This window comes from Hyaena hyaena, unplaced genomic scaffold, assembly GCF_003009895.1.
Source record: "Hyaena hyaena isolate Hyena2069 unplaced genomic scaffold, ASM300989v1 scaffold_71, whole genome shotgun sequence".
NCBI classification, from domain to species: domain Eukaryota; kingdom Metazoa; phylum Chordata; class Mammalia; order Carnivora; family Hyaenidae; genus Hyaena; species Hyaena hyaena.
Genome location: NW_024080704.1, coordinates 1,516,063 through 1,531,480, shown reverse-complemented (window position 1 = coordinate 1,531,480; position 15,418 = coordinate 1,516,063). Strand labels below are relative to the sequence as shown.

General features: G+C 43.4%; 1 long non-coding RNA gene across 1 annotated transcript; it reads left to right on the top strand.

Annotated features, from left to right (window-relative positions):
* The first annotated feature begins 5,268 nt into the window (after positions 1-5,268).
* LOC120232438 lies at positions 5,269-11,860 on the top strand. Its single transcript, XR_005528570.1, has 3 exons — positions 5,269-5,343; positions 10,328-10,389; positions 11,545-11,860. It is a non-coding gene; the product is annotated as an uncharacterized LOC120232438 (long non-coding RNA).
* The last annotated feature ends 3,558 nt before the right edge of the window (positions 11,861-15,418 follow it).

Genomic DNA, 15,418 nt, shown 5'->3' with positions numbered 1-15,418 from the left:
GACCATATATGGAAACACACTATCATACTTAATAGTGAAAGGCTGAATGCTTTCACTATAAGATCAGGAACAAGACTAGAAGGTCCATTCTTACAACCTCACTAACTTCATTAGGGAGTCTATCCAGGGCAATTAGGTGAGAAAAGGAAATAAAAGACATCCAGATAAGAAAGGAGAAAGTAAAATTATCTATTTGCATATGGCATGATTTTGTATATAAGAATTCTTAAGGAATCCACTAAAACACTATTAAAACTGGTAAATGAGTTCAGCAAGGATGCAAAATACAAGATTAATATAAAAATATCACTTGTATTTCTACACTCTAAGAATGAACATTTTGAAAGTTAAATTAATAATTAAATTATATTTATAATAATAAAATACTTCAGAATACACTTTAAAAGAAGTACAAGACATTGGGGCACCTGGGTGGCTTAGTTGGTTGAGTGTCTGACTTTTGCTTAGGTCATGATCTCGCAGTTCGTGGGTTCAAGCCCCACGTCGGGCTCTGTGCTGACTGCCAACTCAGAGCCTGGAGCCTGTTTCAGTCTGTGACTCCCTCTCTCTCTGACCCTCCCCTGCTCACGCTGTCTCTCTCTCTCTCTCTCTCCTAGAAACACTGCTAGGAATTTACCCAAGGGATACAGAAATGCTGAGGCATAGGAGCACATGTACCCCAATGTTCATAGCAGCACTCTCCACAATAGCTAAAACATGGAAAGAGCCTAAGTGTCCATCAACAGACGAATGGATCAAGAAGATGTGGTTTATCTATACCATGGAATACTACATGGCAATGAGAAACAATGAAATCTGGCCATGTGTAGCAACATGGATGGACCTTGAGGGGGTTATGCTGAGCGAAATAAGTCAGGCAGAGAAGGACAAATACCATATGTTTGCACGTATAGGAGGATTAGGAGGAACTTGACGGAGGACCAAGGGGGAGAAGAAGGGCGGAAATGGTGGGGGAAAGGGAGAGAGGCAAACCATGAGAGACTCTTGAATGCTGACAAAAACTGAGGACTGATGGATGTGGGGGGGAGGGGGGGATGGGCATGAAGGAGGGCACTTTGGGGATGAGCACTGAGTGTTATGTAGAAACTAATTTGACAATAAACTATTTGTAAAAAAAAAAAAAAAAAAAAAAACATTTAAAAAAAAGTACAAGACATACACCGACAATTATAAATTGTTGTCTAAGGAAATGAAGGAATATTTAAAAGGTGAATAGATATTCCATGATCATGGATCAAATGACCTGGTATTGTAAAGATGACTTTGCTTCCCAGATACAAAACTATCCCTATCAAGATACCAGCTGCCTTTTTTTTTCAGAAATTGACAAGTGAATCTTAAAATTCCTGTAAAAAGTCAAAGGACTCAGAAAAGTTAAAGCAACCTTGAAAAAGAAGAACCAGGTTGAAATACTTACTTCCCAAGTTGAAAATTACTATAAAGCTACAGTGACCAAGAAAATATGGTGCTGGCACAAAAATAGACATGTCGATCAATGAAACAGAATTGAGAGCCCATAAATAAACCCACATGTTTATAATCAATTGACGTTCAACAAGTGTGCAAAGATAATTCAGTGGGGATAGAATAGTCTGTAGAAACAGTACAGGGACAACTGGATAAGAAACAAACAGATAAACATGGGGGGAAAAAAGAGAGAGGCAAACCAGGAAACAAATTCTAAACTATAGAGAACAAACTGATGGTTACCAGAGGGGAGATGGGCGGGGGGATGGATGAAATAGGCGATGGGAATTAAGGAGAGCACTTGTGATGAGCACTGGGTGTTGTATGCAAGTGATGAATCACTAAATCCTACATCTAAAACTAATATTGCACTGTATGTTAAATAACTGGAACTTAAATTAAAACTTAAAGAAAATCTCTCTCTCTTTTTGAAATAAAAATTTTTTAAAAAGAGGAGGGTCTCTTGGGTGGCTCAGTTGGTTTTGTCCAACTCTTGCTTTTGGCTCAGGTCATGATCTCATGGTTGTGAGATCAAGTCCTGCATTGGGGCCCACTCTGAGCATGAAGCCTGCTTTAGATTCTCTCTCTCCCTCTCTCTCTGCCCCCCCCACCTCCCTCTCTCTCTAAAACAAACAAATAAACTTAGAGGAAAAAAATTAATGTAGACCTTTACCACGTAACATACACAAAATTAACTCAAAATGAATAATAGACCTAAAAGTAAGAGCTAAGACAGTAAAGCTCTCAGAAGAAAACATTAAAGCAAATCTTCATGGTCTTGGGTCAGGAGATGGTTCCTTTGATACAATACCAAAAGCACAAGCAACAAGAGAAAAATATATAAATAGGACTTAAAATTTAAAACTTTACTTCTGCCAATAATACCATCAATAAAGGGAAGATAGCCCTTACAGTGGAAGAAAATAGTTGCAAGTCCTATATTTGATAAAAGACTTGTTCACAGAATATATACAGAGTTCTTAAAACCGAACAGTAAAAGACAAGTTTAAAAATTGGCGAGGCTTTAAATAGACATTGCTCCAAGAAAAATATAAAAATGGCCAATAAGTGCATGAAATGATGTTCAACATCATTAGTCATTAGGGAATGCAAATTAAAACCACAAGAAATCACCTCATATCCACTAAAATGGCTGTAATCAAAATGATGCATGATAATAAGTGTTGGCAAGGATGTGGAGAAATTGGAACCCTCACACACTGCTAGAGGGAATGTAAAATGATGCAGCCACTTTAGAAAACAGCTTGGAAGTTCCTTAAAATATTAAACATGGACCTGTCATATGACCCAGCAATTCCACTCCTAGGTAGATACCCAAAAGAAATTAAGACATGCATCCACACAAAAACTGGGCCTGACTATTCATAGAAACATTAGTGACATGACCCCAAAAGTAGAAATAACCCAATGTCCATCAACTAATAAACAGAAATAAAAAAGGTGATGTTTCTATACAATTCAAAAATATCTGACAATAAAGAATAAAGTGTTAATACATGCCATGATGTGGATGAACCCTGAAAATTATGCTAAGTGAAAGGAGCCAGTCCCAAAAGACCACACAGTGTATAATTACCTTTATATAAAATTTCTAGAAGAGGCAAATGTATAATGACAGACAGTAGATTAGTGATTATCTGGGGCTTGTATGGGGGAGGGGATGATGGAAGGGAACCTCCTAACAGGTAAGGGGTTTTCTTTATGACTTTCACACAAGTTAGATTGTGTGATGTTTGCATAACCCTGTGAATATACTGAGAAAGCATGAATTTAAGTGGGTGAATTGTATGGTATAAAAATGTTATCACAATAAAGCTGCTTAAAATGTACTGTCCGAGGCCATCTTTCCCACAGAGTAAAATTCGGTTGCATATCTGCTAGGCAAAATAAATTACATTGCTTTGGAAAAAAATCATTTGCACTCCTACCAGGTTTCTACAAGTTGAAATCCACTTTGAGGGAATTGTAAAATAATTTAGGCAATCAAAATTCAGTCAAAGAGGAATATCTAAGTATAATTAGGTAACCTCAGAAAATACTCTGGACAATGCCCAGCTCTCCACTGAAAGGATACCTGATAATATCTGTCCCATTTCCAAATCTAGGACTATCTTTCCTTGACATGCCTTTGAAAATTTCAGGCATGTTCCTATGAAAAGGCCTTTGCCAGTTCTGCTTCAAGGATCTTCATACGTATCTTAACCTGGCTGATTTTCCTTTCTCATTCTGGTCTCTGCTCAACTATTCTCTTCTCAGAGAGAGCTTCCATAAAATACAAATACTAGTTATCTATTACTATTTAACAAATGACCCCCAAAAGCTCTGGCTTTATACAACAAATATTTATCTCATAGTCATTCTCGGTCAGGAATTCGGGACCAGGTTATCTGGGTGGTTTGGGCTCAGGGTCTCTCATTCACCTGCAGTCAGGATGTTGGCAGGAACTGCTCTCATCTGAAGGTTTGTCTGGGGCTAGAGAACCAGTTTTCTAGGTGTTCCCTTTCATGGCTGTTGGCAGGAGGCCTCTGTTCCCTGCCATGTGAGCCTCTTAAGCTGCTTGAGGGTCCTCACCACATGAAGGCGACCTTCCCCCAGAGCAGACAATTCAACAAAACATAGTGGAGGGAGATGCAGTGTTTGCATGACTTGTTATGACTTCCAAAGTCATACTCCATGACTTCCACTTCAGTCTTTGTTTCAGGACCAAGTCACTACATCTAGCCTACACTCAAGGTGAGGGGAATTAAGCTTCACCTTTTCCTTGATTTTTTAAATGTTTATTTATATTTCGAGAGAGAGAGACAGAGACAGAACATAAGTGGGGGAGAGGCAGAGAGAGAGATGATTTCGAAGTAGGCTCCAGGCTCTGAGATATCAGCACAGACCCCAAAGTGGGGCTTGAACTCATGAGCTGTAAGATCATGACCTAAGCCGAAGTCAAATGTTTAACCAACTGAGCCACCTAGGAACCCCTAGGTTTCACCTTTTGAAGAGAGTAAGAAAGAATGTATGGACCTATTTTAAAACTCCATAACCCACTCCCCACAGACATACCCTCTTACCAGGTACTCTCTACTGCCTTATTCAACTTTTGTTTCCTTCACAGCATGTGAAAATATTGCTTAACATGGCAAGTACCAACTTCCCCACTATAATGCAAGACCTATTTAGACAGGAATTTTGCCATATCCCACACCAAATACTCAGCACCTAGAATAGCTAGCATATAGTAGCTCCATGACTATTTGGTTTCTTAAATATATGAATGTATGGATGAGTTACCAGAGCAAAACTAGGCCAGGAGTTATGACTCCTAACCTTATATGTTTCCCAATATTTTATCTCAGAACAATTCTAAAGGTGGACTATAACTCAAACAGCGATTTAGGGTGGGGGCACAGAGGGGATCCCTCCCAGTTCTCCATGAAGGCACTCCAATCAAGACTTCCTCCACTCTTCATAGATGCAAGACACATTGCTGGCTGGAGTTTAGGAAAGTCTTTTTCTGCTCCACACACACAAAACCCCTCCCATCTTCTAAGAGTCAATGTAGGGGCCTGGGGTGGGGGCACATGGGAATGGGAATGCGTCTGCATGCCCCACATTTCCTCCCCTACTTATAAAGGGTAAGTTGGGAAAGCAGCAAGGCAAGCCTGGACCCCAGGTGAACACAAGCATTACGTCCAGGTTTGAGAGTAAGAGATCTTGAATGCTACCTTGCATGTTCATGTTTGTTTGTTCAGGATTTAGCAGAACTTTTGAAGCCAAATGCTGATGTTCCCTGGCTCTGAGGAATTAGGAAATCCACACCCAGTTAGGAAGCGGATTGTAATGGTAAGTACATGGGATTGGGAGGTCTCCACTAATTTGGTGAAAGCCTTATTTTCCATACTTGTAAACTGGCAGGTGCAATTGGGGGAGTGCATAGATAACTTCACATTCTTACTCAGGTTCTAATATTTTCTAAAATTCAGAGATGTCTTAATATCCCTTGGATAGTCTCTGCCAGCTTCTTTCTGGAATCAGCATGGAATGCACTTGCAGTCCTCTCTCCCTTCTCCAGCAGCCTCTAGGGTCTAGAAAGCTGGGACCCCATTACACACACACACACACACACACACACACACACACAGAAAATGGAGCTAGTAGGGCGTCGTACTGCTTCCCTGCCTGTGATGTGCCCTGCATCTGCTTCCCAATAAAAGAAGAAAGAAGAGGGAAGAAAAACCAGTGTGGGGGCAAGAAGAATGGCAGCCACTCAAATGTGGAGATGGGGTTGTTATTTCAGAGCGATGGCGAGTTCACCAGCTCCTGGCAGGTACACATCTCACTGTTCCCCTGGTGTCCCTTCAAGAAAGCTTCTAAATCAAGACCAAAGGAGCCCTGGTCCTCAGGGCAACATCAAGTCTGAGGAGCCGCCTCATTAAGCCCAGTGTCCTGGCTGAAGGGATGGTGCAGAGAGTGGAATGGGGTCAAGGAATTGATATTGACTTTGTAATCAATTTGCAGGGAGAAAATGTCTTAAAATTTTCCATCTGTGTGCCTGCCTCTGCCCAGTGGAGGAGCAGCAGACTCAGAACAATAACAATGATGATAAAGAGGGAAACAACAGCCACTCTGTGTCAGCCCTGGCTCCAGACCACTCCCTTCCCTGCAGAAGGAAAGCACACGGCTCTCTGTCCCTGGGGAATGTCTGGGAAACCATACCCTGGCCAAAGAGTTGGGTCTTAGGGTTGGCACATTTCAATCAAAAGCCCTTTTAGCAGAGTGGAGGAGGAGGAAGAATAGAAAAGTTATTGAGAGGCAGGGTAGGAGGAAAAGGGCAAAAAACAGGGATTTTTACCCTAGGCCTGGGATATATGCAAGCTGTCAAGTGTGAAGGAATGTCGGGGCTGGGACAGCTCTCAGAGATGGTTCGGATGCCCTTTTTACTTTAGATGAAGAAATGGCAGAGGTTAAAGTCTCCTGTCCTAGTAGTGTTAGTGGGAAGACTACACGACGGTCCGGGGGCTATTGTTAGAGCTGCAGATGGGATTGAAAGGGTCTGAAGGGCACAAGAAACAAATGAGAACAAAAGATGCTGGCTTTCAGTGATCTCTAGAAACTGATCAACAGTATTTAGTGACTCACAGGGAGGGTTACAGTGAGGATGGGATGGAGGGCGTGCCTAGATTGCTGGCGTGGGGTACCGGGTGCGTCAGTGCTGTCGTTTATTAAGACAGGAGACACAGGTGAGGGTGTGAGACCGTGTTTCCCATTTGAGAAGAGTCAGGTGCAATGTCCAATAATCCGTTAGGCTTAGAGCTCCGGAGTGAGGCCAGGTCTGCGGGAAGATAGCGCACAGGGTGACAACGGCGGTCGCTTGAGCGGACTCGGGGGCACTCTGTGTCAACACAGCTGTAGAAGAGAATGGAGAGCAGGGCACTTGAAGGGCACTGGAGTTTGAGTGGCAAGGATGGAAAACAGAGCTACAAAACCTAAAGGGGAAAATGCCAGAGGGGCAAAGAAGGGGTAGGGAGTGGGGACGCGAAAGCCAAAAGCTGCTGATTCCAGCATCCGGAGATTGTGAGCCCTAGTGCGCAGAGCCAGGCTCCGAAGGCCTTTGCTCTTTCCTGTCTATCTGTCCTTCCATGGTCAGGAGGAGGCAGGAAAATCTCCACTCTGTGTGCCCTTTTCGGTCCTACTAGACCTCCCCATGTGATCGAGTTGTACAAAGGCTGAATCTACACAAAGGCATGGTTCCCAAATGTAACTTAGGATGGGTGTCTCTAGGATCAACCTCCACTCAGAGAGTTCCAGGGAGGCGTCACTGACCCCACACACTGAGGGTCTGGTGTGCGGATGTGACTCTTCCGGCCAGTCACGCTGCAGTCTTTACAAAATCTCAACCACCTGGACTGTTACTTGTTAGCAGACTTAGATGGGGGGGGGGGTGTGCAGAAAAGATGAGAGGAAAGAGGGAGAAGAGAAACAGGATGGAAGAGAGGAAAAGGAAGCGCAAGGAAAAAATCAGTGAAAATCAACATCTAAAAGGAAATCTACGCTTTCAAAGAATCGGCTTCCCTTTGAATTCAGGTAAGTGGGCTTAGTAAATAGGCAAAAAGCTTCTACTACAATGGTGAGAATCAGGACCTCAAATGAGCTCTACAGATCGGTGTGTAGGAGAAAGAGCACAAGGGTAAGAGTCACAAGACTTCAGTTCTACACTTGGTTCTGCCAGCGGTGAGTTGGGGTGAAGACCCAGTACCTCACTTCTAGAAATGTCTCCCCAGCAAGTGGACAGTCAAGGCTCTATGTGAGGTCCCACAAACAAGACTAACATGTAAGACATCATCCCTACTTAGAGGAAGCTCCTTGACGACAAGGCAAAAAGCACTGTTGGGAATCAAAACAGGGAGAAAAGGTTTGAATCCCAGGGAAAGAAGAGTAGGTTTTGAAAGATGAACATGATTCTTCTAAGAAGAGTCTGCACTTACGTAAAATGGTTTATGTAACAGAAGTTTTAGGAGCGAAAACACAGAGCAGATAAAGGATAAAGAATTGTTAGAGAGCCCTAGGCATCCATTTTCACTAAAGGATGATGTATACAGGAGGGCGTGGAATGGACATGAGTAAACCAAGCTTGATCAGCTTAGGGCAGGGGAACCATTGAAGGTCTTCTGTTATTTATGAGATTCCAATTGAAGTTTTGTCTCATTGAGATTAAGTCACCTTAGGTACTGCTAACTCATGAAGTGGGAGACACAGAATCTTGAAAGACCATTCTTTCAAGAATGGAGACTTGACTTCACTGAGCCTCTGTCCCTTTATCTACCCAAAGGAAGATTGGGGGCAAGCTTAGTATCTCAGGTCTTCAGTCTGTTCTAACATTCTGTTTCCATGTTTAACTAGTAGGCAAATGGAGAATAACTAGGCAAGTCACATTGCACGAAGGTACTATAGGTGACCTGAGGAAATTTGCCACTGATTGTATATACATCTATGTTGTTATTTTGAAAAGTAATGGAATGTTCCCCCAAGATTATTCAGTTTTTCAGTCTTATTTGATTACAGACTAACTTACTATTTTTCACATTCCTTAGGTACAGAAGCCATGTCCTATTTGTTTGTCACCTCACCAGTGTTTGGTGTTGAGTAGGAGCATCATGCATGTCTTGTGAATGCATGCGTTCGAAGGTCCTAACATGAACTCTATCACACAAACAAAGCACGAAATGGCCAAATGCTTAGTGTAACAGAGTGTGAGACCAAGCATCCAGCTCCTTCATGTTTCTTTCGGGAGACGATTTTCCCTGCTTATCCCCACCCTCCTTTGCATGGGCTTCTCCAAAACATTTTAAGAATGAGTAGCTATTCTTAATGTTAACTGTTCTTTTTTTTTTTCTTCTTCAAAATGAAAAGTTGTACAAAGTTATGCAGACAAGCACAGAAGTATGCATTGATCTCAAGAAACTGGGGCTGTCCCAGTGTGTTACCCCCATTATTTTCCACTTGGGGTCTCAGATGGGTTGGATGGGGCTTGGTATTCTTCCGTTTATTCCACGCCTTGCCCAGCCAGCTCCCAGAAGCTGAATCCTGTCTGGAACCTCAGATCTGTGGATTGTGGATTTCCCCAACATCCAGTCTTCATCTTTCAAAGGGTCTGCTCTGCCAGGGACCCATCCTCTTGATTTCAGCTCAACAGCCTTGCCTGTTTTGGCAGGACCTGCTCCCACCAAGCTTGGACATAGTTGTATGTTAGGGGAAGAGGAGTATTAAATTCTCTGTTACTTCTTGCCCTCCCTGAAATAGTCAACTGGACTCTAACACTGGGTTTGGGGAAGAATTTTATCCTGAAGCCATCTGGCGAGACAGAGGAAATATCTTTTTATATTCTGCTTTCCTCAAGAGTCCTGGGCCAAGATAGATTCATGTTTGTCTCACAAACAGGACATGACTGTGGATTCTGGGGCACCTCATTGTAGGGCAGTGGGGTCAAGGGGAAAAGAGGATAGGAAAGGAGGATGCTATTCTGCCTCTATCCATCACCAACTTGGGGACTTGTCTATAATCCAGCCTCTAAAACCTGTCCTTCCCCATTGATACATTGAGGGTGAGACCCTCAGTCTAGGGAAGCTAAAGCAAGAGAGGAATGGTGAAAGTGTGAGCCACACGGACACAGATGTCAAACCTGGTCTGTAGACTCCTCTATAAACAGGCTCTTTACTGTTTTAGGGATTTACAGCAGATTTGTTCATCTAGTGTAAGACACTGTGGCCCATCCAAATGACTTCTGCACAAGTTTGACCCAAAGTGTGCAACACAATTCCTTCTGCATCTCTTTTTCTCAACTTTCTCATGTCTACAGGACACGCTACATTTCAGTGTGTGACAGCACATCAAATAAAACTGAAGAGGAGGAAAGTGGCATCTAACCAAACTTGGAGTTCTTGGTCAGAAACTTGTACTGTATGAAGCAAGAGTCTGACTAAACCATTTTATATAACACTGCAGAGTAAAGTATGATGGTACCAATAAAGAATTTGGGTAAACCTTTAGAGCCTCTTGTTCTGAGCCACATTCACCTGTAATGAAGACAAACACCCATTAGTGAATGGGTGGTGATCCAAGACCCTGGTGTATTGGTGACCAAGAGACCAGGTAATGCTTTTGCTTTCACAGCATATGAATGGCCTCTCTGTCGGGGCTGTGGGTAGAAGCTTCCGTGACCCAGAGAAGAGTCCTGCCATCCTGAAGATGCTACACATCGTCTCTACACACTCTTTTCTTTTTTGTAAATTTGTGCCTGTTTATCCAATTGCCTTTTCTCTCTTTGCAGGAAGCTCATTTTGTCACGGATCAAAATTAGTCGACTGGGGTGTCCACTAAATCATCAGTGAGGTATGTGAATGGTCTGAATTGGTGTCTGATGTAGAGGAAAGCGATAATGAACCTGAGGTAGAGAGACTAGGTCGGGTAGCCTGAGGCCTGGGAAACATGAGCATAATATAGATTGCTACTTTCTGCCTTTGGGACAGTTCCAAGCAAATGTGTTTTTTCCACCTTACATCCCAAACTCAGGTAATGAGGTAGGAAAAGTTAATGTAACTGAGACAGAGTTGAAAACAATGAGGGTTGCCAGTCTGGCCTCCCGTTCTAATCACTTGCCAGATACTCACCCAGTCGAGCTGCTATGGACTGGAAAAGAAAGGTCTAGGAATGTCAGATAATTGGGACTAGGCCTGCATCACATCTCCTCATTTTACTTACGCCTGGCTGTGTAACACAGAGCAGGTCACTTCTCTCTGGGAGTTTTCCATCTGTAAAGTTATATTACGGCTAAGAAGTGACCTACCAGAGGGCAAAAAAGGGCAGATTTCAGCATCTCGGCCCCCCAGTGCTGCATTTGGGTGCTCAGCCTAAGGTCTTGATAAATAGAAACCAGATGCATGGGTACCATTTCCTGCTGTGCCTCCAATGCGAGGCCGAGAGATATTCTTTCTCTTCTTTGCTGATTTTTTTGTTTGCATGCATTGCTTATTTTCTCTGTAGGTTATGAAGATTTGGGATCAAAGAGGAGGGTTAGTGACCTAGGGTCTCTGTGGAAACTGGGTTTCAGTTGAGTCTGAGCACTTATTTACACCAGATAGGAGTGTGGCTAGGCATTGGTAGCTGGGAAATGGTGTGTCTGGCAAGGCAGGAGAGTAGGCACAGCAGAAAGGAGATAAAGCAGAAAGGATGGCAAGTTCAAGAATGGAGCCCCTAAGGGTCCCAGGACCCATGCAAAGGGGCCCAGACCTGCACAGATCCCTACAGTCATGAGCTAGCATCAGGAAATGAATTTACAAGAGACAATCGGTCCTTCAGCCCAGGGACTTCCCTTTATGGTCTGGCAGCCAAGGTCATGCGGGTTCCCCAGGTGAGGCCATGGAGAGCTGCTGCCTGAGCGGCTGTGGAAAGCACGGCTGGCAGATCCCCCAGATTCTCGAGATTTCCCCACTGTCCCTGGTATGCTGGTTAGGCCCGCCTCACTCCTTCCCCGCCTCTGACTCCCAGGAAAGGGATGCCAGCCTGCCTGCTTTGTCTGGGAGACTTCCGCTGTGTTTCTGAGAAGTGCTGGCCTTTGAGAAGAGGCCTCCAGCCTTCCTCCGGTTCAATCCAGCTACAGAAAGGACATTCATTCCCTACCTGCACCTTGACAACGGGGAGCCCACTCACCTGCTTTGCCAGGAGAAGAGTCATGCTGGCACACTCCTCTCTCTCTCTCTCCTCTCCCACCTCTTCTCAAAACTCACTCAACATAGGCTGGAGTACCCACCTAATTTAAACCATTCTTTAAAAAAACTTTTTTAATGTTTATTTATTTTTGAGAGAGAGAGAGACAGAACACAATCAGGGAAGGGGCAAAGAGGGAGACACAGAAACCAAGCAGGCTCCAGGCTCCAAGCAGTCAGCACAGAGCCAGACACGGGGCTCGAACTCATCATGAACTGTGAGATCATGACCTGAGCTGAAGTCCCATGCTTAACTGACTGAGCCACCCAAGCGCCCCTATTTTAAACCATTCTATTAAGAAGCAAGGGGTATGGGTAACTTGTTTCTGAGATCTTGATCGTCCTGAAGATTTCATAATGTGTTTTTGTTGAGTCATGTCTAATTTTCCCGGTCCCCAATTTTTTCTCTCATTCACTACTCCTGCCCCCCTTTGTTGGGTCCTCATTGTGTTGAACTCAGACACAGCAATATCTCCTGGGAACAGATGCACTGAGATACTGTTGCTCCCCACCCCACCCCCACACACAGAACCTCAGGACATGTACCTGGAAAAACAGGTGGCTTTTAATTACTGCTCAAGGCACTGCCTAATTTCTTCTTCTTTTTTTAAAGAAAATTTCACACCTGTAGAAAATAAGCCAGAGTCTTTGTTTTAAAATTCTACAAAACTGAGGGGTACCTGAGTAGCTCAGTCGATTAAGCAACCGACTCTTGGTTTTGGCTCAGGTCATGATCTCACAGTTTGTGAGTTTGAGCCCTGTGTTGGGCTTTGCGCTGATGGTGCAGAGCCTGCTTGGGATTCATTCTCCACCCCCCCCTTTTCTGCCCCTACACTGCTCTCTCATTCTCTCTCTCTCTCTCAAAATAAATAAGCCTAAAATTTTAAAATTACACAAAACTGAAAAGTACCAAAAAGGGCAAACAAACAAAAAAAATCACCTCCATGTCCATCATTAAAATAACCCTTACCAGAAACAACCCACAAAACTATTAGGCAGCCAACGGGATGGGAAAAGATAGCTGCAAATGACATATCAGATAAAGAGTTAATATCCAAAATCTATAAGGAACTCACCAAACTCCACACCTGAAAAACAAACAACCCAGTGAAGAAATGGGCAGAAGATATGAACAGACACTTCTCCAAAGAGGACATCCAGATGGCCAACAGACACATGAAACGATGCTCAGCATCCCTCCTCATCAGGGAAATACAAATCAAAACCACACTGAGATACCACCTCACGCCAGTCAGAGTGGCTAAAATGAGCAAATCAGAGAACTCTAGATGCTGGCGAGGATGTGGAGAAACGGGCACCCTCCTACACTGTTGGTGGGAATGTAAACTGGTGCAGCCCCTCTGGAAAACAGTGTGGAGGTTCCTCAGGCAACTAACAATAGAACTCCCCTAGGACCCAGCAATAGCACTGCTAGGAATTTACCCAAGGGATACAGAAATGCTGATGCATAGGAGCACATGTACCCCAATGTTCATAACAGCCCTCTCAACAATAGCCAAAACATGGAAAGAGCCTAAGTGTCCATCAACGGACGAATGGATCAAGAAGATGCGGTTTATCTCTACGATGGAATACTACATGGCAATGAGAAACAATGAAATCTGGCCATGTGTAGCAACATGGATGGACCTTGAGGGTGTTGTGCTGAGCAAAATAAGTCAGGCAGAGAAGGACAAATATCATATGTTTGCACGTACAGGAGGATTAGGAGGAACTTAACGGAGGACCATGGGGGAGAAGAAGGGGGGAAATGGTGGGGGAAAGGGAGAGAGGCAAACCATGAGAGACTCTTGAATGCTGAGAAACAAACTGAGGACTGATGGATGTGGGGGGTGAGGGGGGAGATGGGCATGGAGGAGGGTACTTGTGGGGATGAGCACTGGGTGTTATATGGAAACCAATTTGACAATAAACTATTTGTAAAAAAAAAAATAATAATAACCCTTACCAATAGTAAGTGAAAATCATTACTACATTTCTCAATGTATAGAGACAGGTATAATTTGACAAAAACGAGATCTTATTACTTTTTACTTTTTTAAAATCCAAAGTATTAACTTTGCTTGAATGTGAACAAAGAAAAAAAGACTGTTAGGAAACTTAAGTAATTGTTGAATATCAGAAAAATGTTTCCTGACCACATGAGATATTAATTCTTAGAAGAAAGTTCTTTGTTTGGGGTGGGGAGCCCGGGGGAGGAGTTGCAAAGCTTTAAGATTTGGAAATCACTCCTTTTTAAAATTCTTTTTGTTTTAGGCATTGGCTTTTCAGGCCAGAGCTTGCATTTTGCATGTCGTTTTAAGCTGTATTCTTCAGAAATAAAATCAGAATTCGCCAAGTGTTCGAATTACGCTTTACACTCCTGCTTCAAAACTTTTGCATTGTTCTTGTTATATAAATAGCACGGAAACTCCCCCTTGCACAGGCACGTCTATCCAGTGAGGGGGGAAGGGATGGGAGAGATTCAGAGGATCTGATCTCTGCAGAAAAGCCATTTGAAGGAAGCTGGCGTGGCTTTCTGCCTAATTCCCTTTTTCTTTTAACAATGGTGGTCTAACAACTATCTTTAGCCAGGTTTCTAGAAAATTCATCTCCCTACCCAAACCTGCCCTATATCATGTGACTTTAAAAATATTAACCCGTATGTTAATGGCACTTATGTATATGTGAATGTTCTTATAAAATTCCCTAAAAAATGGGAGTAGGTAGGTATCCTGAGTAAGTAAATGTAATGCTTAAAAAGCTGTGGGACACATTTCAGTACCAAAGTGGCACTCAGTTCAAAACACCAAGGCTTCAGGTCTTTGAACCTTGACTCACATCTCTCTTAACATTTCAGGAGGTTCAGTGATATAGGTCCAGGTCGCTTCTGGAATCCTGATCTTCTCCTGTTCTTTAGCATCCCAAACTCCCTTACCCCTCGCACTTGCATGCTGGGATAGAACTTTCCCTTTCATTCCTGCCATTTTGTCCTGCCATCTCCTCTCATCATGCTCTGCGTGTCAGCCATCAGTCACCAGAACACACTGGCATCTGAGCCTGCTGTATGCAGCGCCCCCCCTCCCTCAAGAATGTGTTTGTCCCGTCTCTTATCAGAGTGTGTAAGGTGGGGAGAAGATGAGCAGGCGACATCCAAATGTTCTGTCATAGGAAGAGAAAGGCAGAGAGGCTGTGAGCCTCACCGTGTTAATGATGTGCGTCTAGTCACGCTAGCTTTGTGGCTGCGCCCTTGGGAGAGGTGGTAATAGAAAGCGGGTGGCAGATTGTTTGAAACCTTATCATCTGCCTCTTGTTGATGTCTCTGCTTCTGGAAGCAGAGAGAGTGAGAAATTAAATATGTGGCAGTGATACCACCTTATAATCAGTGTTTCCAAATATCAGAGAGAGCTGATTTTCCTAGCATTCACAAGCATGGAGAAAGGGTCTTTTTAAAGGTTATTTTCTGTCATGGACCAAGGTTTCTTTGTTAAGGATTCTGAGTTTGATTCGTGTGTGTGTGTGTGTGTGTGTGTGTGTGTGTGTGTGTGTGGTGGGGCCTTGGGTGCAGACTGAATGGAGTAAAGAAAAGGAAAAGAACAATAAGAAGAAAAGTATGCATCAGGTGCTTTTTAAAAAATCAATCCAAACAAAACTAG